The sequence below is a fragment of the Balaenoptera ricei genome, chromosome 1 (genome assembly GCF_028023285.1).
Source record: "Balaenoptera ricei isolate mBalRic1 chromosome 1, mBalRic1.hap2, whole genome shotgun sequence".
NCBI lineage: Eukaryota > Metazoa > Chordata > Mammalia > Artiodactyla > Balaenopteridae > Balaenoptera > Balaenoptera ricei.
Window position 1 is genome coordinate 163,754,809 of NC_082639.1, and position 27,795 is coordinate 163,782,603.

Genomic DNA, 27,795 nt, shown 5'->3' on the forward strand with positions numbered 1-27,795 from the left:
TACACCAAGACATTATTATAAAAATTGCAAAAGTTAAAGAGAGGGTTCTAAAGGCACCAAGAGAAAAATGAAGAGTTAATTACAAGGGAACCCTCATAAGGCTATCAGCTGATTTCTCTACAGAAATGTTGCAAGCCAGAAGGGAGTGTGAAGATATATTCAAGGTCCTGAAAGTGAAAAATCTGCAACCTAGGATACTCTTACCCAGCAAGATTATCACTTAGAATAGAAGGAGAGAGAAAGAATTTCTCAGACAAGCAAAAGCTTAAAAAATACAACAATAACTAAACATATCCTAAAGAAAATATTGAAAGGTCTTCTCTAAATATAAAAGAAGTAAGGATCTATAGGAAAGGGAATATCACAACCAAAAGCCACTACCAGAAAAGAAAATTACAAGCCAATATCTTTGATGAATATAGATGCAAAAATTCTCAACAAAATATTAGCAAACTGAATCAAACAACACATAAAAAAGATACACCATGACCAAGCTGGAATCATCCCAGGATCACAAGGATGATTCAATATACACCAATCAATGTGATACACCACATCAATAAAAGGAAAGACAAAAACCACATGATCATCTCAATAGATTCAGAAAAAGCATCAATAAAATTCAACAACAATTCATGATAAAAATCCTTACAAAAATGGGTGTAAGGGGAACATACCTCAACATAATAAAAGTTATTTATGACAAACCCACAGCCAATATAATACTCAATGGTGAAAAGCTGAAAGCCTTCCTGCTAAAATCTGGAACAAGACAAGGATGCCCACTCTCACCACTTCTCTTCAACATAGTATTGGAAATCCTATACACAACAATTAGACAAGAAAAACAAATAAAATGTATTAAAACACGTAGGGAAGAGATAAAATTGTCATTATAAGAAGATGACATGGAACTATATACAGAAAATCCTAAAGACTCCACCCAAAAACTACTAGAACTGATAAATGAATTCAGCAAGGTAGCAGGATACAAAATTAACATAATGAAATTGGTTGCATTTCTTTATACTAACAATGAAATAGCAGAAAGGAATGTAAACAAAAAATTACTTTAAAAATCACATCAAAAAAATTAAAGTACTTAGGAATAAACCTCACCAAGGAGGTGAAAGACTTATATGCTGAGAACTACAAAACATTAATAAAGGAAAATGAAGATGATTCAAGGAAATGGAAAGATATCCCATGCTCTTGGATTGGGAGAATTAATATTGTTAAAATGACCATACTATCCAAAGCAATCTACAGATTTAAAGCAATCCCTATCAAATTACCCATGACATTTTTCACAGAACTAGAACAAATAATCCTAAAACTTATATGGAACCATAAAAGACCCAGAATTGCCAAAGCAATCCTGAGGAAAAGGAACAAAGCAGGAGACATAACCCTCCCAGACTTCAGACAATACTACAAAGCTACAGTAATCAAAACAGCATGGTATTGGCACAAAAACAGACATATGGATCAATGGAACAGAATAGAGAGTCCAGAAATAAACCCACACACCTAAGACAATTAATCTTTGACAAAGGAGGCAAGAATATACAATGGAGAAAAGACAGTCTCTTCAGCAAGTAGTGCTGGGAAATTTGGACAGCTGCATGTAAATAAATGAATCTAGAACACACCCTCAGAGCATACACAACACTAACTCAAAATGGTTTAAAGACTTAAATATAAGACCAGACACCGTAAAACTCCTAGAAGAGAACGTAGGCAAAACATTCTCTGACATAAATTGTACCAGTTTTCTTAGGTCAGTCTCCCAAGGCAATAGAAATAAAAGCAAAAATAAACAAATGGAACCTAATCAAACTTATAAGCTTTTGCACAGCAAAGGAAACTATAAATAAATGAAAAGATATCCTACAGACTGGGAGAAAATATTTGTAAATGATGCGACTAACAAGGGCTTAAGTTCCAAAATATACAAACAGCTCCTACAATTCAATAACAAAAAACCAAACAATTCAATCAAAAAAATGGGCAGAATACCTAAACAGACATTTCTCCAAAGAAACATACAGGTGGTCAATAGGCACATGAAAAGATGCTCATCATCACTAATTATTAGAGAAATGCAAATCAAAACCACAATGAGGTAACACCTCACACTGGTCAGAATGACCATCATTTAAAAGTCTACAAATAGGGCTTCCCTGTGGCACAGTGGTTGAGAATCTGCCTACCAATGCAGGGGACACGGGTTCGAGCCCTGGTCTGGGAGGATCCCACATGCCGTGGAGCGACTAGGCCCGGGAGCCACAATTGCTGAGCGTGCGCGTCTGGAGCCTGTGCTCCACAACAGGAGGCCGCGATGGTGAGAGGCCCATGCACCGTGAGGAAGAGTGGCCCCCACTTGCCGCAACTAGAGAAAGCCCTCACACAGAAACAAAGACCCAACACAGCCAAAAATAAATAAATAAATAAAATTTAAAAAAATGTCTACAAATAATAAATGCTGGAGAGGGTATGGAGAAAATGGAACCCTCTTACACTGTTGTTGGGAATGTAAATTGGTGCAGCCACTATAGAAAACAGTATAGAGGTTCATCTAAAAACTGAAAATAGAGTTGCCATATGATCCAGTAATCCTAATCCTGGACATATACCCAGACACAACAATAATTTGAAAAGATACATGCACCCCTATGTCCATAGCAGCACTATTTATAATAGCCAAGACATGGAAACAACCTAAATATCCATTGACAGATGAATGGATAAAGAAGATGTGGTATATATGTAGACACACACACACACACACACACACACACACACACACACTGGAATATTTCTCAGCCATTAAAAAGAATGAAATAATGCCATTTGCAGCAACATGGATGGACCTAGAGATTATCATACAAAGCGAAGTAATTCAGAAAGAGAAAGACAAACACTATGTGATATCATTTGTATGTGGAATCTAAAATACGACACAAATGAACATATCTACAAAACAGAAAGAGACTCATAGACATGGAGAACAGACTTGTGGTTGCCAAGGGGGAGGGGGGTGGGGGAGGGAAGAATTGGGAATTTGGAATTAGCAGATGTAAACTGGTATACATAGGATTGATAAACAACAAGGTCCTACTGTATAGCACAGGGATCTCTATTCAGTATCCTGTGGTAAACCATAATGGAAAAGAATATGAAAAGAATATATATATATGTATAACTGAGTCACTTTGCTGTGCAGCAGAAATTAAACACAACACTGTAAATCAACTATACTTCAATAAAATTAAAAAAATAAAAGTCCCTATGTGAAGTACAAGACATATTGTATTATAATCACCATTAGAAATAGTGTGGATAATAATACCATATACTGGAGTAGTACTTTAGGTTTTAAAATGACTTTTATATATCACTCCACAATGCATAATTGGGCAGCTCCATAAATATGCTAGAAACCCCTTCCCCAATAATAATAAATGTGTTATTGGGCAGAGTATGTAGGGGCAACTAGCTCCACCATGTGCCACGGGAAAAAATATCTGACTGCCACTGACCCCATTCAACTAAGAGTCCCAAAGAATCCAAACCTGAGCAGAGGAAACCCAGTCTCTCTCCTATTGTGGCTTTTCTCTCATCCATCAGAAGGAAGTGTAGACCCATTCACCAATGCTTAAGTTTTGTTATATCAGCCTTGCTTACATATGCACAGATATTTCTTGATCCATTCATTTCCTTGGCCAGCAGGAAATAACAAGTGGCAAATAAGAAGAAGATATGTGCAGCCAACACAGACTATCAAATCAGTAGGGTCAAGAAACAATTAGGTGGTTTGCACTTGCCAAATACCCCTAGTTCTCAAAAGCTAAAACCAAAGAGCAATGATAGTCACAGGTACTGACCACATTCAAGTAAAACCACCATCTAGAAGTCGCAGAAAAACAGATCCCATCTTCTGCCTATTCTCCTAGCACAAAGAAGAAGTGGGGGAAATCACTCTCAATGATAGTCAAATGAACGATTCCAGGTGGTAAAATTGGAACATTTTATCGCTCAAGTATTACAATCATCATGAGAGCTACCATGTTGAAACAAGGAGGGAAGGAAAAGTTCACAGCTGGTGGGATTGGTAGAGATTGCAATACCTCTGTTTTAAACAGTTGCATAAATTTTGACTCAATGTGAAGATAAGTTACAGGTGTATATCCTATTCTCTATAGAAGGTAAAACATGCAGGAGGAGGAGAAAGAGGAAAATGGCAGACAGAATTTCATGATTGATATCATATTATGTTTTACATTACATTATGCTGACCAAAGGGAGTGATATATTCTGTTTCTCCCTAGAAATAGCTCAGGGTAAAGGAAGGCTGCCTAAGGATAAAAGGAAAAAGCAACAAAGACCGTATGCCTGGTACAAGCTTATCACATGAAAGATAAGTTCTCTTTCTTTCCTTCCTTCCTTCTTTCCTTCACTCCTTCCTTTCTTCCTCCCTTCCTCCCTCTCTCCATTCCTCCTTCCATCCCCCTTCCCATCTTCTTTTTTTTTTTTTGTATTATTAGAAAAAAGCTAGGAACCTGTGGATTTTAAACCCAAAGATTTTCACTGTTTCCTTTAAGTCTCATAGCTTAGAACTTAGAATAATTTTCAAAGATCTCCTTTCCTTTCATTTATAAGTCATTTCTTTTTATTTGCCTCTGCCTATCTTCTCATCTCTTTTTGCAGACCTCTTGGTGAAGCAATTTGAAGTCCATGGGTAGACTATCCAGGGAAAAAAAAATGAAGTTAATTTAAGAGACTCAAGAAAAATCTTCTAGTAAAAATACTTCAAAAGGGATTCCCTGCTAGATTATATTACTTCCTTCTCAGAGTCCCTCTGGGAATACAAATGACACCTACGAAATTACCATCATTTACCAAAAGAACCTACACAAAGCATCTAATTTTATGACATGCCAGGAAAGCACAGAGCAATGTGTGAATATAAGCAGTGTGAAGTCAGCTTTAAATTGTAGTACTTATTTTTTAGAGTCATTCATAGTGTTCTGGTCCACTTGGACAGGAAATATATATCAAAAATTCAATACTCACTATGATGATATCATAGTAATAACATTTATCTTAGTTTAAATGTAATATTTCCCCAGGTCAGGACCCAATCATGAAGAATATTGGAGTTCTAACTTCAGGGCTAAATTTTACTTGTAAAGTCTTATTCTCTTGGTTTGGTGTATAGGCAGTGCCAGGCTAGAGCTGGCACCTACAGGCCTGAGGGGTAGTTGTGCATGTCTCCTCCCAAATCCATGTTCAGTGACTTCAGGCTGGTAACTCAAAATGAGCAATGATGGGAGTATTTACACTATGGAAATCAGCAAATATGGACTCCTCCTACCATCATCTCCCTGCTTCAAGAGCTGGTTGTTAAACATTCACCAGACACCACTGCACACAGGAAAAGAAAAAAAGAGACAAATATGGCTCATTTTCCTACTTCATTACAATGCAACAGTCCTATTTCATCAATATGTTAGTTTATGTTTCATCAATATGTTAGTTTATGTTTTGCATGGGTGTAGCTGAAAACCAGCATGTTGTTTATCTGGCTGGAAGATTTGCTTCTGATGAAAATGCAAAAGAGAACAAGACACTCTCTGGGATATTCTGTTGATAAGGAGGTTAAGTGGCTATAGCATTTGCCTGTCCCTATGCAGGTGAATCAGTAAAAGAGAGGAGGAAATGTGACTTGTAACCAGTGTCACCTTTGCTTCCTGAGAGCTGACCTCACGTACTGCACACTGGGGTTCTGTCCCTGTGTGACACAAGATGCCTTTCCTCAAGACCCTGTCACTACATTGCCCATTTAGCTCCATACTGTTTGTACCTTGGTTTTTATCACTTCCATTTTCTTTGAAAATAAACTCAGAGACTCACAGATGCACCTTTATCCTGTTAGCATATAACACTTTAACAATCTTCAGCAATGCCCCTGGACTCTAATCTTTTAAGTTTCTTACACAAAAACCTGAAGGCATTTGGAAATAATAGAGACAAAAGATCAGAATCTTGGGATGGAATGGCCAAAATAGATAAATTGAAATTCACCAGTGCTTTAAGAATTATCTGTAAAGAGGAAAAGAAAAAAAAAAAAATACTACAATTGTATTTGGCTTCCAAGAGTTAAACAAATTGCCCTTGGAGAGAGATATAAGGAAGGTTGAGGGCAGGTGATGGTGTGGAGGCCACAGGGGACCCACAATCAAGGTTTATTTGACCTAGAGGCAGTTAGCAGTAAGGGAAAACGTGATGTCACACAACCTCTTTGTCTGAAGCTTAACAAGCAGCTCTCCTCCCTTATGTAAATCCCACTGGAAACAAGTGCAAGGAGTGTGTCTTCACAGATGTCTCCCAAAGCATGTCCCCAGCTCAGGGATCATTAGTCATCGTAGTAGATAGTTTGGGATTTGCTTTATGTACAAGAACAAAGGGTTTTTTTTTTTTCAATTTTGCAAAGCAGAGCCTTGATATTCAAGGACAGTGAAATGGCTCTCATCTATTCCCCTCCTTTACATAAAACCTGCATTTCTTCTTTTTTTCCTCATTTGTCTACTCATGTATGATGCTTAGCATATTCCATCTTATCTGTAGATTCTTGTATATATCTTGCTTGGTGTGTGTGTGTCAGGGGAGAAGGTTGTGTCATATTCATTTTATGTCCCTTGTACCACTAGCATAGAATCCTGTTGGGTGCTCATAAACAGTGCTAACTTAAGCTTCTTGTTTACCTTATTTTGGAGATCTTTATCCATCTATTATTAATTTAATAAATATATTAAGCACATGGAATTAGAGTCAGGTCTAAGTAACATTAAATTCAATAAAAATTTTCTGCTATAGTTTCTCTTACTATTTTTAGTTTTCAAAAGACAGTTTATTATTTAGCTTATTATATCCATTATGTGGTTTATTATTATCTTAAGCTTCTAGCATTCTGCTTGGCATCAAATTGATTCTCAACAAATGTTCATCTCTTTCTATTTCCCTCATGAACTCAGTTATTTTAGTTGAGTTTGTTCTCTGATTTTAGATTGTCTCTGAGCCATCTTAGTTGCAGGCTAGGCAGAAGATACTGAGCACACACACACACACACACACACACACCTTACACCTGTTGCCACCGTCACCTCTACCAACACTTGTTTATGGCTATATGGCTCCAGCATACAGGCAGTGTGTGGTGTGAAGGTTGGATCATGGGCTCTGGGGTCAAGTGATCTTGTTTGCATCCTGGCCCTGTCACTAATTTGCTTTACTTTCAACAAGTTATTTACCTCTCTCTGCCTCAGTTTCCTCATCTGTAAAATAAGAATAACTAAGAGGGTGCTTTGGGGATTAAAATAGATGATGTAGGTAAAAGCCTTAGCACTTCATTATAAACAACAACTGTGGTTAGCATTCCTTTTAGAAGGTTTCTCTGGACAGCTAGCTCACTGAGGATGGCTCATTTCCCTGTCCCCTCACCTTGGTGCTCCAGAGGAGTAAGGGATGCGTAGGGTAATGAGGTTGAGGATCCAGTAAAAAATCTAAGGCATTCAAATTTGAATTCAAAGTCATTTTCCTGTTCATGTTCTGTGGCCCCTCCTTGGTTTCCAAAGCCCCTTTGGCTTGGAATTTACTTCCTCTCTGTCCTGTAATTCCTTTCCCCACATCCTGCGTACACACACCCCAGTTCACCCCACACAGTTCTCTTCTATCATCACAGTTTTATAGGGTTTTTAAAATACTTCTGCCATCCTTCCATGCAAAATCTGTTTTCTTTACCTCTGACAATTTCCAAATGTGTATCTGCCACTCCCTCTGCTAAGCTCCAGTATCTAAGTCTCCTGGGCCAGCCTGGGCATATAGGTGGTTCTGGAGCTGTAGGAAACAGGTCCCACTTCAAGTGGACTTTAATGGGCAATCATAACTCATTAACTTTCTCTCTTAGAAGTAATATCAGTGAGTAGAAGGTATAGGGAGAAGGTCTTCAGAAATTTCCACATTCAAAGATGGATTTTTTGCGGGAGGACATAGTAAATTCCCCAAGACTGAAAACCTTCAAGCACAGGCTGAGAGATCACTGCTATTCAGATTTAAAGACTGGAAAGAGGAATCAGTGAGATAACTGAAACCAAGATACCAGGATTCTATTAAAATTTCATGTTATTTTGCATTATGATTATTATAATATTTTAAAGTTCAAAAGTTTTAGACCAAAATAGGACAGTCTGTCATACACACACACAGTCACACACAGACACACAGACACACACACTTCATCCACATTTGGAACTCCTTTTGAAGATTAAATAAGTTGCAGTGAAAAACTCCAGTGAAGTCAAGACCTTCAAAATTTATTTTTGAAAAGAGCACTCCAGAACAATCAGGGCAAACTCAGAGATTAACTGCAGTTCTTCATTTATTTAATCCTCTTTATCATGTGAAAAGCAGTTCTGCCACTTCCTTTGGAGACTGAGCAGGTACATTTGTTAATAAAAATCTACTTTGCATGTTCCTCTTGCATAAGGGCATTGCTGTAAGCCAATTTGATTTGAATGACAGGAATCTGCTCAGGTTGTGAATGGATCCAATAAATTGGGATACTCTTACCTGAGAGAAAATGGAAATCCCAATGTTGAGTGCATATTTGGAACCAGGCTGGTCTCTTGGGAATAGTGTAAATGCTTTATTACTATGTCTTCAACTTAAAACCCATCTTTCATTTGACACTTGAATCTTTATTCCCAGGGCTTCTTAAGTCTCCTACAATTTTCATGCAAAATATGATTCAGCAAGGCTCATTGCATACTTGCTGGGTACAAGGCAGTATGGTAAGCCTTGGGAAAAAGAGAAAAATCAGAAATAGAAAGTTGAATAACACATGGTTCCTGCCTTAAAGGACTTTAAAATCTACTGGGAGAGGAAGTAATGGTTAATACTGTCAGTTAGCTTATTGAGATATTTTATTGATTTAACATATTTTAACCGAGAGGTGTAAAGAAAAGACTATTGAAGAGAAAATTTCTTAAGGAAGGAGACTGGAATGAATGAGATCAAAATACTAATGGTCATTGTGTTAGAGCACTGAAATTCAAAGTGATTCATTTTTCTTTTGCTGTTTCCACATTTTCTTTAATTGATTATAATTCCTTATCATGAATGGAAATACATACATGTTTAAAAATTCTTCTAGAGTATTTCCTTACTCCCTAAAACATAACTATCATGTCTTCAGTAAGAGAATTTGCTTTGAGGAGCAAGGAAATGTAAACTTGAAATCAATATCAATATGAATGGAATTTACAAAAGTAGTGGCCTTTATGTGGTGCTGCACATATGTGTATGTGTGAAATGAATATGTGTGTTTTGTATGCATCTATATATCCCTTGCATATCTATCTATCTCTATATCTCTCTATATGTATAGAGATAGATAGATAGATAGCTATAGATATATAGACATATATCCCTTGCATATCTATCTATCTCTGTATCTCTCTATATGTATAGAGATAAATAGATAGATAGATAGATATAGATATATAGACATATATCCCTTGCAAGGGATATATAGATGCATACAAAACACACATATTCATTTCACACACACACATATGTGCATGCACATAGATCTATATGTACATACATATATTCATTGCCAAGTCTAGAATGTTCACAAACTAATGGTGGGTGTTTTGGGTTCTGTTCCTTGGCTCTTTCATTATCCTAATGATTGAAAAGACAGAAAGTGACCACCTCCCACCTTCCACTTTCCTTAATACTGACAACCGTGGTGGAAAGTAAAGAATATATGACTGGTAAGACTTAGCTCTGAGTTCAGATCCTGATTCTACCACATATTACTTCTCCCTTTCTGTGAGTGTATGAATATTCTCTGGTAGAATGGAGGGGTCAGAAAGATCCCTACTTATACCAGTAAAGGCCAGTCCATTGCCTGGGTTAGGGATGAAAAAAAAAAATTGAGAAGAAGCAGTTTGACCTCTCTTGACCTTAGAGAAAAGCTTTGAAAATCTAACCCATTCCCTCGCCAAGCTTATTGTAGATGAAAACTCTGACCCACATACTCCAAACACCAAACACCATGCTTGTTCATCAACTTCTGACCCTCCATTACCCTTCAACCTTCTCCACCTACTTTATAGAGGGTGTTTCCATGGCACAGTTACACCAAAGATTAGGTAGAGACAATAATAGCTACTAAAAGCAGCTATTTGTTAAAGGTCTATCACGAGAAAAATTCTCACCTCCATCATCTTATTTAATACTCATGAGAATCTTCCCAGTTAGCTATTATTTTATTTATTTTGCAGATGTGGAAATGAGGTTCAGAGAACCAAGTAATCTGCTTAAGGAGGGCTAGTTAATGAGTGAAAGAACAGGTGTATCACTGTGACACAGTGCTGCATTCCAGAAGAACCAAGGGCACGCTGACCCCATGGATAAAAAATGATGCCAGAATTGGCTGGTGTTAGGGTTCAAGGAGGACTCTGCAGTAGTATGATCTGATTTTCTCTTTGCCAAAAGATCTTTACTTTAAGGAAAGGGGACAAATCTACTTCTGTAGCAGCTCTGGTCATGCTTATCGTATAAAGAGAGGAGGGAGGAGGTGGAGAGGAAGGAGACAACCTTGCAAAATTTTAGCTGTTAGATATCTAGAACCAAAAACTGAAACTATTAGATACAGGTTTTTGCAAAAAGTTAGTAAAGTCCATTTTGAGAGCCATAATCAACCATATGCTTAAATTTTTCTCTTTTTGCTCCAAGGACTCCAAATACAAGTCTCCTGTTTTCAGTATACCCTAGTCCTTCTCTTCCATTTGCATGAGAACCTACTGAGACCAAGGTTGTTGTGAATGTCAAAGTAGAAATTAACTGGTATAAAATTACTTTGAAAATTTGAAAGAGTAGAGGGGTGCATAGGAGAATAAAATTTGAGGAATTTTTAATAAGAGGTCATTACCTCCAATCCTATACCTAACATGCGTTTACGAAGTGCTTTGTCCTGTCATCTACCCTCTCTCAGCATTAAAGGAGGCTACTATGAGTATAGAGGCAAAGGCTGCATTAAACTCCACAGGGAAGCTCAGTGGGGGACCCAGAGGGACTCTGCAGTGGGGGACGCAGCCCCCACTCTCATGCCAATGTGATCAGTGGAGGCTGAGTCAGTGGAGGCTACATCTCCAGGCACTGATCATCATTTGATAATGGGCTGGGCTCCTATGCCTGATCCCTTTGGTACTTATGTCATGAGCAATAGATCCCCAAAAGTACTAGGGTCACCTACTCCAGGTGACTGCATTACCATTTAAGTCATACTGCTCTGAGTTTAGGATTCCTCCTCCTGCTAATCAAGTCATTTACGTACTCAAGCTGACTCAGGGCCAGCAGGGAAATTTTCTGGAATATGACTCATAGATGACATAAGGCACTGAGATTGAAAACCACATCCCAGTGCTATAACAATGATAGATCGCTCGCTTACTTTGTATGGAATATCTCTAGGTTTATTTCCATTAAAATGAATTTGTTAGCCCATGAATTGAAATTACAAAGGAGACTTTTTTCCTTCTCTTATCTTTCCACCCCTTCTTGGGTATATTGGTGGAAATAATGAGGCTAGCCAGGTCCTAAATGTCATGGTGAAAAATTTGCAACCTTATCCAACACTCTGATTATTCCCTTTATCCCACAGCTGAAGAGAACCCAGGCCTCGTTATCTTCCCTGTGAACAGCAAGGAGACATAAATACACTTTTTATTTTCCTTCTTGTCAATTTAATATAGGCAAGTTTCACACTGAACCAGGAGTTAATAGGCAATAAATATAACTTGCAGAGATGGTCATAGTGGAAAAGACTATAAAAACACTAACCGTTGAAGCTTAATTTTTAGTAAGAAAACAAAATCTACTTTTTGAGTCAAAATGTTATATTTAGTTTATAATTCTTTTTTTAACTTGCAAAATTTTAGCTTTTTTAACTTGTCATATACAGAGAAGACTATATACAATGTATATGTGTATTTAAAGAATAAAAATAAAGCAATCACCTGTATAACCATTATCCACATTACCAAACAGAACTTTGACCACTTCTATTCCCCAGGAGACTGCATTTCTTCTCCAACCCCAAGGCAATCATTACCCCGACTTCTGCCATTGTCATCCCAGTGCTTGACTCTATGGTTGTTTTACCTCTCTGTGTATCCTTAAACAAATATTCCTTAGTTTCACTGAAACTTGCTTATTCCTTCCTTATTATGTTTCTGGGAATGATCCATGCTCATGTGTCTTGCTGCCATCTCTTCATTTGCACTGCTTGTAATGTTCCATTGTATGAGTCTATCACAATTTCTTTCCTCAGTCCTCTGTATTAGAGATTTGTTTCTTTTTAGTTCATATCTGCATAACATGGCAAAAGGAAACACAAAGATAAACCAGTAGTGAAATTAGTTATCCAGAGGGTGAGTAGGAAGTGCTGCAGGTGAAAGAAAGAAAACTTTTAGTATACATCTTTTAATGTATTTTTTGATTTCAAACCATGTTAGTATGTTACATATTCAAGAAATTTAAAATATTTCAATACAAAATAAAAATAATAAAAAACTAAAATTTCATGTCAACAGAAACAAATGAACCTAACTGTATCAATTTTTAATACTCAGAAGAAAAGTAGTAATCCAAATAACTTTTAAACCACTATTCTGACTGTATGCTCGCTGATGATATATTCTCAGGACAAAAAGAACTACAGTGAAACACCTTTTGGTGTTTTGATTGAGTGACATTGCATTGAATTTATACACCCATTTGAGGAGCCATCTTTAAAATATTGGCTTCCTATAGAAAACCATGGCATATTTATTTACTTTAGACATCTAATTAAGTGTTACAATTTTGTCTTTATGTGAGGCACACATTTTATTAGGCTTATCCATGGCTACTTCATATATTTTATTGTTACTGTAAATAATATCTTCTATTCATTTTCTATTTTTACTAGCATATAGAAATGCATTGTATTTTTGTATATTGATTGTGTATCAATAAATTTGCCAATTTTTAAATTAATTCTAATAATTTGTTTACAGATTATTTGGGGTGATTTGTTCATAAGCATATAATTTCTGAATTTTATGTCTTATTTTTCTTCTTCCCCAACTGCACTGACTGACTAGAACCTCCAGTGTAGTTCCAATGGGAATGCTATCAATGCTTTATCATTAAGTGTGATGCCTTCTGTATGTTTTTTTATGTACCTTTTATCTCATTAAGAAATTTCCCACTTCTTCATAGTTTTTGAAAGTATTTTAAATCATGAGTGGATGTGAATATTCTCTACCAAGCTTTCTGCATTTATAGAGATTCCTTTATTTTCCTTTAGCTAAATAATATGGTGATTTAGGTTTATTTATTATTGTTAATAAATAAACCTTGCATTCTTATGATAAATTAAATGTCATTACATTATATAATGTATTTTATACATTGCTGGATTTGCTGTGCTCATTTATTATGATGATTTTTTTCATCTGTCTTCATAATAAGATTGGCCTGTAATTTCTCTTTCTCATATTTATTCACATTTGGTTTTGGTATTGAGATTAGTCCAGACGCATTAAATGAGTTGGGGAATGTTTTCTTGTTTTCCTATTTTCCGGGAAAGTTTGTGCAAGATTGGAATTATCATCTTTTTAGTTGTAGACCTCACTCGCAAATCCATATAGTGGTGGATGTTGCTTTGTGGGCAGATTTTTGACTACTAATTCAATTTATTTAAATGTTACAGAAGTTGTAAAGTCTTTATTTCTTTTGTGTCAGTTTTGTATTTTTCTAAGCTTTCTCCATTTCATTTAAATATATTGGCATACAGTTGTTCATAATATCCTCTTCCATCTTTTTAATATTTGCAACGTCTATAATTTTTTTTTTAAACATCTTTATTGGAGTATAATTACTTTACAATGGTGTGTTAGTTTCTGCTTTATAACAAAGTGAATCAGTTATACATATACATATGTTCCCATATCTCTTCCCTCTTGCATCTCCCTCCTTCCCACCCTCCCTATCCCACCCCACTAGGTGGTCACAAAGCACTGAGCTGATCTCCCTGTGCTATGCGGCTGCTTCCCACTAGCTATCTATTTTACATTTGGTAGTGTATATATGTCTATGACACTCTCTTACCCTGTCACATCTAACCCCTCCCCCTCCCCATATCCTCAAGTCCATTCTCTAGTAGGTCTGTGTCTTTATTCCCGTCTTGCCACTAGGTTCTTCATGACCTTTTTTTTTTTTTCCTTAGATGCCATATATATGTGTTAGCATACTGTATTTGTTTTTCTCTTTCTGACTTACTTCACTCTGTATGACAGACTCTAACTCCATCCACCTCATTACAAATACCTCCATTTCATTTCTTTTTATGGCTGAGTAATATTCCATTGTATATATGTGCCACATCTTCTTTATCCATTCATCCGATGATGGACACTTAGGTTGCTTCCATGTCCTGGCTATTGTAAATAGAGCTGCAATGAACATTTTGGTACATGACTTTTTTTGAATTATGCTTTTCTCAGGGTATATGCCCAGTAGTGGGATTGCTGGGTCCTATGGTAGTTCTATTTTTAGTTTTTTAAGGAACCTCCATACTCTTCTCCATAGTGGCTGTATCAATTTACATTCCCACCAAGAGTGCAAGAGTGTTCCCTTTTCTCCACACCCTCTCCAGCATCTATTGTTTCTAGATTTTTTTAATGATGGCCATTCTGACAGGTGTGAGATGATACCTCATTGTAGTTTTGATTTGCATTTCTCTAATGATTAATGATGTTGAGCATTCTTTCATGTGTCTGTTGACCATCTGTATATCTTCTTTGGAGAAATGTCTATTTAGGTCTTCTGCCCATTTTTGGATTGGGTTGTTTGTTTTTTTGATATTGAGCTGCATGAGCTGCTTGTAAAACTTGGAGATTAATCCTTTGGCCGTTGCTTCATTTGCAAATATTTTCTCCCATTCTGAGGGTTGTCTTTTGGTCTTGTTTATGGTTTCCTTTGCTGTGCAAAAGCTTTTAAGTTTCATTAGGTCCCATTTGTTTATTTTTGTTTTTATTTCCATTTCTCTAGGGGCTGGGTCAAAAAGGATCTTGCTGTGATTTATGTCATAGAGTGTTCTGCCTATGTTTTCCTCTAAGAGTTTGATAGTGTCTGGCCTTACACTTAGGTCTTTAATCCATTTTGAGTTTACTTTTGTGTATGGTGTCAGGGAGTGTTCTAATTTCATACTTTTACATGTACCTGTCCAATTTTCCCAGCACCACTTATTGAAGAGGCTGTCTTTTCTCCACTGTATATGCTTGCCTCCTTTATCAAAGATAAGGTGACCATATGTGCGTGGGTCTATCTCTGGGCTTTCTATCCTGTTCCATTGATCTATATTTCTGTTTTTGTGCCAGTACCAAACTGTCTTGATTACTGTAGCTTTGTAATACAGTCTGAAGTCAGGGAGCCTGATTCCTCCAGCTCCATTTTTCGTTCTCAAGATTGCTTTGGCTATTCGGGGTCTTTTGTGTTTCCATACAAATTGTGAAATTTATTGTTCTAGTTCTGTGAAAAATGCCAGTGGTAGTTTGATAGGGATTGCATTGAATCTGTAGATTGCTTTGGGTAGTAGACTCATTTTCACAATGTTGATTCTTCCAATCCAAGAACATGGTATATTTCTCCATCTATTTGTATCATCTTTAATTTCTTTCATCAGTGTCTTATGATTTTCTGCATACAGGTCTTTTGTCTCCTTAGGTACGTTTATTCCTAGATATTTTATTCTTTTTGTTGCAATGGTAAACGGGAGTGTCTTCTTAATTTCACTTTCAGATTTTTCATCATTAGTATATAGGAATGCAAGAGATTTCTGTGCATTAATTTTGTGTCCTGCTACTTTTCCAAATTCATTGATTAGCTCTAGTAGTTTTCTGGTAGCATCTTTAGGATTCTCTACGTAGAGTATCATGTCATCTGCAAACAGTGACAGCTTTACTTCTTCTTTTCCGATTTGGATTCCTTTTATTTCTTTTTCTTCTCTGATTGCTGTGGCTAACACTTCCAAAACTATGTTGAATAATAGTGGTGAGAGTGGGCAACCTTGTCTTGTTCCTGATCTTAGTGGAAATGGTTTCAGTTTTTCATCATTGAGGACAATGTTGGCTGTGGGTTTGTCATATATGGCCTTTATTATGTTGAGGAAAGTTCCCTCTATGCCTACTTTCTGCAGGGCTTTTATCATAAATGGGTGTTGAATTTTGTCGAAAGCTTTCTCTGCATCTATTGAGATGATCATATGGTTTTTCTCCTTCAATTTGTTAATATGATGTATCACGTTGATTGATTTGCGTATATTGAAGAATCCTTGCATTCCTGGGATAAACCCCACTTGATCATGGTGTATGATCCTTTTAATGTGCTGTTGGATTCTGTTTGCTAGTATTTTATTGAGGATTTTTGCATCTATGTTCATCAGTGATATTGGCCTGTAGTTTTCTTTCTTTGTGACATCTTAGTCTGGTTTTGGTATCAGGGTGATGGTGGCCTCGTAGAATGAGTTTGGGAGTGTTCCTCCCTCTGCAATATTTTGGAAGAGTTTGAGAAGGATAGGTGTTAGCTCTTCTCTAAATGTTTGATAGAATTCACCTGTGAAGCCATCTGGTCCTGGGCTTTTGTTTGTTGGAAGGTTTTTAATCAGTTTCAATTTCAGTGCTTGTGATTGGTCTGTTCATATTTTCTATTTCTTCCTGGTTCAGTCTCGGCAGGTTGTGCATTTCTAAGAATCTGTCCATTTCTTCCAGGTTGTCCATTTTATTGGCATAGAGTTGCTTGTAGTAATCTCTCATGATCTTTTGTATTTCTGCAGTGTCAGTGGTTACTTCTCCTTTTTCATTTCTAATTCTATTGATTCGAGTCTTCTCCCTTTTTCTCTTGATGAGTCTGGCTAATGGTTTATCAATTTTGTTTATCTTCTCGAAGAACCAGCTTTTAGTTTCATTGATTTTTGCTATTGTTTCCTTCATTTCTTTTTCATTTATTTCTTATCTGATCTTTATGATTTCTTTCCTTCTGCTAGCTTTGGGGTTTTTTGTTCTTCTTTCTCTAATTGCTGTAGGTGCAAGGTTAGGTTGTTTATTCGAGATGTTTCCTGTTTCTTGAGGTAGGCTTGTATTGCTATAAACTTCCCTCTTAGCACTGCTTTTGCTGCATCCCATAGGTTTTGGGTTGTCGTGTCTCCATTGTCATTTGTTTCTAGGTATTTTTTGATTTCCCCTTTGATTTCTTCAGTGATCACTTCGTTATTAAGTAGTGTATTGTGTAGCCTCCATGTGTTTGTATTTTTTACAGATCTTTTCCTGTAATTGATATCTAGTCTCATAGCGTTGTGGTCAGAAAAGATACTTGATACGATTTCAATTTTCTTAAATTTACCAAGGCTTGATTCGTGACCCAAGATATGATCTATCCTGGAGGATGTTCCATGAGCACTTGAGAAAAATATGTATTCTGTTGTTTTTGGGTGGAATGTCCTATAAATATCAATTAAGTCCATCTTGTTTAATGTATCATTTAAAGCTTGCGTTTCCTTCTTTATTTTCATTTTGGATGATCTGTCCATTGGTGAAAGTGGGGTGTTAAAGTCCCCTACTGTGATTGTGTTACTGTCGATTTCCCCTTTTATGGCTGTTAGTATTTGCCTTATGTATTGAGGTGCTCCTATGTTGGGTGCATAAATATTTACAATTGTTATACCTTCCTCTTGGATCGATCCCTTGATCATTATATAGTGTCCTTCTTTGTCTCTTGTAATAGTCTTTATTTTAAAGTCTATTTTGTCTGATATGAGAATTGCTACTCCAGCTTTCTTTTGATTTCCATTTGCATGGAATATCATTTTCCATCCCCTCACTTTCAGTTTGTATGTGTCTCTAGGTCTGAAGTGGGTCTCTTGTAGACAGCATATATATGGGTCTTGTTTTTGTATCCATTCAGCCAGTCTGTGTCTTTTGGTGGGAGCATTTAATCCATTTACATTTAAGGTAATTATCGATATGTATGTTCCTATTCCCATTTTGTTAAATATTTTGGGTTTGTTTTTGTAGGTGTTTTCCTTCTCTTGTGTTTCTTGCCTAGAGAAGTTCCTTTAGCATTTGTTGTAAAGCTGGTTTGGTGGTGCTAAACTCTCTCAGCTTTTGCTTGTCTGTAAAAGTTTTAATTTCTCCATCAAATCTGAATGAGTTCCTTGCTGGGTAGAGTAACCTTGGTTGTAGGTTCTTCTCCTTCATCACTTTAAGTGTATCCTGCCACTCCCTTCTGGCTTGCAGAGTTTCTGCTGAAAGATCAGCTGTTAACCTTATGCGGATTCCCTTGTGTGTTATTTGTTGTTTTTCCCTTGCTGCTTTTCATATGTTTTCTTTATATTTAATTTTTGATAGTTTGATTAATATGTGTCTTGGCGTATTTCTCCTTGGATTCATCCTGTATGGGACTCTCTGTGCTTCCAGGACTTGATTAACTATTTCCTTTCCCATATTAGGGAAGTTTTCAACTATAATCTCTTCAAATATTTTCTCAGTCCCTTTCTTTTTCTCTTCTTCTTCTGGGACCCCTATAATTCGAATGTTGGTGCGTTTAATGTTGTCCCAGAGGTCTCTGAGACTGTCCTCAGTTCTTTTCATTCTTTTTTCTTTATTCTGCTCTGCAGTAGTTATTTCCACTATTTTATCTTCCAGGTCACTAATTCGTTCTTCTGCCTCATTTATTCTGCTATTGATCCCATCTAGAGTATTTTTAATTTCATTTATTGTGTTTTTCATCGTTGCTTGGTTCCTCTTTAGTTCTTCTACGTCCTTATTAAATGTTTCTTGCATTTTGTCTATTCTATTTCCCAGATTTTGGATCATCTTTACTATCATTATTCTGAATTCTTTTTCAGGTAGACTGCCTATTTCCTCTTCCTTTGTTAGGTCTGGTGTGTTTTGACCCTGATCCTTCACCTGCTGTGTGTTTTATTGTCTTCTCACTTTGCTTATCTTACTGTGTTTGGGGTCTCCTTTTCACAGGCTGCAGGTTCGTAGTTCCCGTTGTTTTTGGTGTCTGTCCCCAGTGGCTAAGGTTCGTTCAGTGGGTTGTGTAGGCTTCCTAGTGGAGGGGACTAGTGCCTGTGTTCTGGTGGATGAGGTTGGATCTTGTCTTTCTGGTGGGCCCATCCACGTCTGGTGGTGTGTTTTGGGGTGTCTGTGGCCTTATTATGATTTTAGGCAGCCTCTCTGCTAATGGATGGGGCTGTGTTCCTGTCTTGCTAGTTGTTTGGCATAGGGTGTCCAGCACTGTAGCTTGCTGGTCGTTGAATGAAGCTGGGTCTTGATGTTGAGATGGAGATCTCTGAGAGATTTTCGCCATTTGGTATTACGTGGAGCTGGGAGGTCTCTTGTGGACCAGTGTCCTGAAGTTGGCTCTCCCACCTCAGAGGCACAGCCCTGATGCCTGGCTGGAGCACCAAGAGCCTTTCATCCACACGGCTCAGAATAAAAGGGAGAAAAAAATAGAAAGAAAGAAAGAAAGAGGATAAAATAAAATAGAATAAAGCTATTATAATAAAAAATAAGAAAAAAATTATTAAGAATCAATTTATTAAGAAAAATTTTTTTTAATTTTTAAAAATAGATTTATTAATTTTTTTATAATAAAAAATAAGAAAAAAATTATTAAGAAAAAATTTATTTAGATAAAAAATTTTTAATTTTTTAAAATAAAAAATATGAAAAACTTATTAAACAAATGTTTTTAATTTCTAAAAATAGAAAATAAGGAAAAAATTATTAAGAAAACATTTATTAGGAAAAAAAATTTTTTTTAATTAAAAAAAAAAAAACAAAAAACGGACAGACCTAACCCTAGGACTAATGGTGAAAGAAAGCTATACAGACAAATCTCACCCAGAAGCATACACATATACACTCACAAAAAAAGGAAAAGGGGAAAAATTAATATATCCTGCTCCCAAAGTCCACCTCCTGAATTTGGGATGATTCATTGTCTATTCAGGTATTCAACAGATGCAGGTACATCAAGTTTTTTGTGGAGCTTTAATACGCTGCTTCTGAGGCTCCTGGGAGAAATTTCCCTTTCTCTTCTTTGTTCGTACAGCTCCCGAAGTTCAGCTTTGGATTTGGACCCGCCTCTGTGTTTAGGTCGCCTGAGGGCATCTGTTCTTCACTCAGACAGGACGGGGTTAAAGGAGCAGCTGCTTCAGGGGCTACGGCTCACTCAGGCAGGGGGTGGGGGGGGAGTGATGGGTACGGATGCGGGGCAAGCCTGCGGCGGCAGAGGCCAGTGTGACGTTGCAGCAGCCTGAGGCACGCCGTGCGTTCTCTCAGGGAAGTTGTCCCTGGATCATGGGAGCCTGGCAGTGGCGGGCTGCACAGGCTCCCGGGAGGGGCAGTGTGGAGAGTGACCTGTGCTTGCACACAGGCTTCTTGGTGGCGGCAGCAGCAGCCTTAGCGTCTCATGCCCATCTCTGGGTTCTGCGCTGATAGCTGCGGCTCGCGCCCGTCTCTGGAGCTTGTTTAGGCAGCGCTCTGAATCCCTTCTCCTTGCACACCGCGAAACAATGAGGCAAGAAAAAGTCTCTTGCCTCTTCGGCAGCTGCAGACTTTTTCCCGGACTCCCTCCCGGCTAGCACCAAAGCTTGAGCCTCAACTCCCAGCCCCCGCCCGCCCCGGCGGCTGAGCAGACAAGCCTCTCGGGTTGGTGAGTGCTGCTCGGCACCGATCCTCCGTGCGGGAATCGCTCCGCTTTGCCCTCCACACCCCTCTGGCTGCGCTCGCCTCCGTGGCTCTGAAGCTTCCCCCCTCCGCCACCCGCAGTCTCTGCCCGCGAAGGGGCTTCCTAGTGTGTGGAAACCTTTCCTCCTTCACAGCTCCCTCCCACGGTGCAGGTCCTGTCCCTATTCTTTTGTCTCTGTTATTTATTTTTTCTTTTGCCCTACCCAAGTACGTGGGGATTTTCTTGCCTTTTGGGAGGTCTGACGTCTTCTGCCAGCGTTCAGTGGATGTTCTGTAGGAGCAGTTCCACGTGTAGATGTATTTCTACTGTATTTGTGGGAAGGAAGGTGATCTCCGCGTCTTACTCTTCCGCCATCTTGCCTCTTCCTCCACGTCTATAATTATGTACCACCTTTCACTCCAAATACTATTTATTTGTGGGTTCTCCCTCATTTTTGATTAGAGTTACCTTGGGTTGTTTTTAAAGAATCAACTTTTAACTTTGTCATGTTCATTGAATTTAATTTGATTTTCTATTTTATTACTTTCTGCATTTATCTTTATTATTTTCTTCCTTATGTTTAACTTTGATTTTTCTATTTTTTCCCCAAACTCCTTGAGTTGAATGATTATCTCATTACTTTTATCCCTTCTCCCTTCATATCATAAGCATCCAAGGCCATGTATTTCTTTTTTTCATACTGCTTTACCTACATCCTTCAGAAATTGATAACAGTACTTTCATTATTGTTTACTTTTAAATGTAACCTTATTTGCATTATGATTTTTTTTCTTTTGCCAGTGTACTATAAGTGTACGTCTTAGTTGTGAAAATGTGGGGCTTTTACTTCTGCAATTTATTTCTGATTTGATTCCCTTGTAATGAGATGTTGGAGGGATTTATTTCAGTTCTTTGAAATTTGTTAAGACATTAAATTTAAGGTCTAAAATATGAATAACTTTTATAAATATTCTCTGTGTGTTTAAAAAGAATGTATATTCAGCAATTTTGCAGTGCAAAATCTATCTATGTATGTTAAGTCCCGTTTCTTAATCTGTCATTTAAATATTCTCATATTTTTACTGATTTTTGGTCTGCTTGTTTTATCAATTAATGAAAGTAATGGGTTAAAAATGTTCGATGTGATGGTGGATTTTCATATTTTTTCTTGTATTTTTTTTCAGTTCATAACAATATTTTTAAATTGAGATATAATTGACATATAATAGTATATTAGTTTCAGGTGTACAACATAATGATTTGATATTTTTATATATTGCATAATGGTCACCACAATAAATCTAGTTAACATCTATATGTAGCTACAAAATTGTTTTTCTTTTGATAAGGATTTTAAGATCTACTCTCTTGCCAACTTTCAAATAAGCAATACAGTATTTCTAACCATAGTCCCCGTGTTGTATGTTACATCCCCATGACATTTATTTTATAACTGGAAGTTTGCATCTTTTGACCTTCTTCACCCAATTCACCCTCCATCCCCCACCCCCTTGCCTCTGGCAACCACCAATCTGTTCTCTGCATCTATGAGTTCAGTTTTTGTTTGTTTTAGATTTTGCATATAAGTGAGATCACATAGTATTTATCTTTCTCTCTCTGGCTTATTTCACTTAGCATAGTGCCCTCAAGGTCCATCCATGTTATCACAAATAGCAAGATTTCTTTCTTTTTATGGCTGAATAATCTTTGTACACATGTACTACATCTTCTTTAGTTATCCATCAATGGACACTCCTGTTGCTCCCATGTCTTGGCTGTTGTAAATAATGTTGCAATTAACATGGGTTGGTGAAAATATTTTTTCAAATTAGAGTTTTCATTTCCTTTGGATATATACCCAGAATTGGAATTGCTGGATCATATGGTAGTTCTATTTTTAGTTTTTTGAGACTCCTCCATAGTAGCTGTACCAATTTACATTCCCACCAACAGTGTTGTAGGGCTCCTTTTCTCCACATCCTTGCCAACACATGCTATTTCTTGTCTTTTTAATAATAGCCATTCTAACAGGTCTGAGGTGATATCCCATTGTGGTTTTGATTTGCATTTCCCTGATGATTAGTGGTGTTGAGTACCTTTCATGTACCTTTTGGCTATGTGTATGTCTTCTTCAGAAAAATATCTATTCAGATCCTCTATTAATTTTTAATCAGATTGTCAGGTTTTTGCTATTGAACTGTGTAAGTTTTAAAATATATTTTGGATATTAACACCTTATTTTAAATATATATATATATAAATATATATATATATATACATACATATATTTATATAGAAATATTTTCTTCCAATCAGTAGGTTGTCTTTTTATTTTGTTGATGGGTCCCTTTGTTGTGCAGAAGCATTTTAGTTTGATGCAGTCCTGTTTGGTTATTTTTATTTTTGTTGTCTTTGCTTTTGGTATCTAATTAAAAAAATCATGACCAAGACCAGTGTCAAGGAGATTGTCACCTATGTTTTCCTCTAAGAATTCTATGGTTTCAGGTCTTATGTTCAAGATTTTAATTTCATTTTGAATTAATTTTTGTGTATGGTGTGAGATAGTGCTCCAGTTTCATTCTTTTGCTTGTGGCTGTTCAGTTTCCTTAACACTATTTATTGAAGAGGCAGTCCTTTTCTCATTGTATGTGCTTGGCAACTTTGTTGTAAATTAATTGACCATATATGTGTGGATTTACTTCTGGACTCTCTATTCTGTTTCTTTGACCTATGTGTGTGTTTTTATGCCAATACCATACTGTTTTAATTACTATAGCTTTGCTTTGTAATTTTGTTCACATTTTGCTCTATGCATTTTTCAGGTCCTATTATTGGCAAATCAAATTTTAAATTATTGTTTCACCCTGCTGAGCTTTACTCAAAATGATATGATCATTTTTGCTCCAGATTCTTCTTTCCTTAAAGTTCTATTGTATCTTTTTAAAACAATATGTGAAGATCTGAGGATACCGATGTGGTTCTTGCCCTTATAGAATTTATATACACAAACATGCAGGTGCTAAATATTAGGGCAGGTCTCACTCAAGCCTCTTTGTAGTAAATATAGAAATCTTCAACTTCAGAGATTATGAAGAATTGAACAAAAACTAGCTATTCAAATATTGATTTTTAAATAACACTCCCCCCTTACATTCATGCCTTAGGCCCACAGGGAAAACTCAAAGGCATTTTTTTGCACTGTCTTATGCATAAAGAATCTTGTAGGAAACACAACTTATTTATTTATGTATTGTCTGCCAAACAACCTCTTCCTCTAAGAACTGTTACTGCTCACATTCACATGGAAGCTGCTTTTGACCCTGACACACAGAAGAATCTTCTTGCTTTTGACCCTGACACACAGAATAATTATTTAGACCATTTGTGAGCATTTGACACAGGCATGAACAATCAGGGTCTTTCACCTGGAATGCAAAGAAGAAGCCAGTTTTAATAGAGTATCCAAATGATAAGATATGAATCTAGTGATCTGATGCTGGCCACCTTGCTTGTATGTCCCTGAGAATTAGAAGAAGCCAGAGTATGAAGAGGAAAACAAAAATGTGTATGCACAAAAAAGAGGCAAGAGAGAGTTGAAGAGAGAGTTTTGTTTTTTTCTCTGGTTCTAGTGGTTTCTGAGATCCTTTAAAAACTGATTTTTCTTTCTGCTTAAGTAGTTTACACTGTGCTTCTGTCCCTTGAAACATGTATGTACTTGATAATGCTGTTCATCAAATCTTCCAGCACTGGACACATGAAAGGATTGTACTTCCTCACTCCTGCTTTTCTGGTTGAGGAGGGCCACATGACTAGTTCTGGACAATGTGTTGTGTGCTGTGGTTACCGGTGTCACATCCAGCACGAGCATTTTATTCCAGGACAAAGCTCAAGGCATCCAGAGCTCTTTCCCTCCACAATGGAGACTGGCAACTATTGAAATGGTCAGTGTGGGTCCTGGTATGAGGTATCCCAGCTGATTCAAGAAGGATGTGTAACGTGAACAAGAAATAAAACTTTGTTATTACAAGCCACTATGATTTTGAGGTAGTTTGCTAGTGTAGCATAAATTAAGTTATTCTGATTGATACACAACCAAAGGATCTTTAACTAATAAAGCCAGCTAACTTCCAAAATTAACACATCAGTCTGAGACCATTTGTGTTACTGAACTCAGAGGTCCAGCTGCTTGCCACTCAAATATTAATACTTGAGAGGCAAGTGTTTGTAGAAGGGAAAGTTGCTTTAATCAGAAAAGCTGGCAATCTGGGGAGAAGGTGGACTCATGTCCCCCAAAACCAACTCTGAAGATTCTGCTTGGCCATGAAAGTTTTTAAAGGGAAAAGGGAAAGTAAGCTCACATAATCATTGAGATAGGGGTTCATACTTGTCACCATCTCTCACTGTGTGCAAGCTTGTCAACTTTTTGTGATTTTTTTTTCACACACACACACACTGTATTTTATTTTTACAAGAGATAAATAGACTGACACCAAGCATTGTAAATGGATGACCACAACAAAAGCAACAATGATTGCAATTACCAAACACGAAACACACTCATACTATGTCATAATATTGACATTCAGTCCAGTAATCCTCCACTGTAATAGCTCCTTTACTTTGCAGTGAAAATCGATGTGTGTATTTTTTGCCTCTGAGTCCTTGTGGCATTTTTTTTTTAATTCAAACAGAAAGTCACAAAAACTATAATCATCCTCATCAGTTCACTCAGTCCCATGTAATTATTTTTTTTTTCATCTTGATCATTTGTTAGCACTTTTATGAGTTCATCAGTTTTCCATTAGAGTTCTGAAAATGCTTATTCATTCAGTTCAGCAGTACAGTCAGTTACCAGAAACCTGTACTTGTCAGGGTCTTTTCCATGAATTCCTTGAAGATGAAACCCTCTTATAGGAACATATTTGCAAAAGCATCAGAGTACACCCAGAACTGTCTGTAAATGACAAAAGACTTAAAAATGACCACGGTTAAAGATTTGATGAAAGTTCATAATAATGCAATTGACAAGGAAATTTAGTTATTTCTGAGATATACATTTTAAAGTAATAACTAGAATTATGACTTATAACATTATACCAGAACATATAAGATTTTTAGAAATTTCATGTAATGTCTGAAACATTTATATTAACATATTTCCATACAAATAACCCAATGAAAGTTTAGTATTAGTTGTTTTGTTTGTTTGTTTGTGATTTTTTTTAGATGCTATCTTGTTCACATAGTTTGTTCACGAGATTACTGAAGGGGAAGCTAGGGAAGGGATCTTGTCATCTGTTAATTACTTATTCTTCATTTCTACTTCTTTGACGTATGGAAAGAACCAACAGGTTAGGCAAGGTATTTGTGATCAATACATGAGTAGAGCATGGGGGCTCCTGATTTAAAATTTAGTTACAATGTAGCTTTGCTAAAGTGACAAGAAAAAGAGACTTCCTGCTGAAGGCAGTTTCCTGCAAAGAGCTGCTTACATTTGCAGCTTTATTTGAAGGCATAAGACTGACCTATATATCAGGGTAAGATTTTGTGTTTCTGCCTCTGATTATGTGAAGCTCATCTTTACAACAATTTTTGGCTTCTTATTGTATTAATAAAATCATGCTTTTTAGAAAAAGATGACTATAAATATGATTATTATTTTTTAAAATTTTAATTTGGCTCCAGTTTTTCCCAAAGAGACAATGAAGTCTGAAAGAACAGATTGAATTGAATAGCCTAGCCAGGAATTCTCTGTACGAGGCAAAGAGAAGTTGTGGGTTTAGTGATGTGATACAATAAAAAATAAATGTTTTTTGTCCCTGGTTTCTGGCACACAGCTCCTAAAACTCCTCTGGAGTGATAATACTATCTTTTGTATGCTAATGAGGTGACTGGGGCTGTGGATCTGGGTAGCTTCATGTTTGGGGCTTGTCACCATTAGAAAGAGCAAGCCATATTAAAGGGTTGGAATTTCAGTCCCATCCCCCCAATCTTCTGGAAGCAGAGAAAGGCTGGAGATTGAGTTAACTGCTGATGTCAAATGATTTAGTCAATCATGCCTCTGTAATGGAGCCTCCATAAATAACCCTAAACCACAGATGTCAGAGTGCTTCCTGGTTTGTGAATGGATCCATGTACTGAGAAAGTGGCATGTCCAGGGAAGGCATGGCAACTCTTGGTCCCTCCCTCCCCCACCCTACCTTGCTTTAAGTGTCTCTTCCATTTGGCTGTTCTTGAGTCATATCCTTTATAATAAACCTCTAATAGTAAGTAAAGTGTTTTCCTGAGTTCTGAGTCATTCTAGCAAATTATTGAACCTGAAAGGGCAGGGCTGTGGAACTCCCAACTTTGTAGCCAAATTGGAGAGGAGTGTGGGTGGCTTGGGCACTGAATACTTGAGACTGTTGTCTCATGTGGGGGTAGTCTTGTAAGACTGAGCCCTTAATCTATGGGGTCTGCCCTAACTCCAGGTATCTAGTGTCAGAACTGAGAGGTGAATTATAGGACACCTAGTTGGTGTCCCTTGAATTGGAGAACTGGTTGTTGGTGTGAAAAAAACCCCACACATTTTGTGTCAGAAGTGTTGTGAGTAAAAACAGCTCAAGTGGCAACCGGCCAGCAGGCCTTACCAATTTCCACACATCCTGGTTCCTGGGTCTGGATTCTCTTGATATATTATGAGTGGAAATTCCTCCCTTGTTTGTTAGGATAAAAGCTGCCCGCATGCTCACTTTTATTTTGGTAGCAAAAAATGACATACATTCTTTTTTTGGGGATAATGCACCAATGTTTCCAAAACCTCCAAGTCACAAAATCCATAGACTTGATAATACTAGAGATGGAGGTGATCTCAGGAGTTGTCTAAGTTTGGAAAGGAGAAAACAGAAGCCCAGAGAAGAGAGGGCAGTAGCTTGATCCAGGGTGATACCAGTGAAGCTGGTG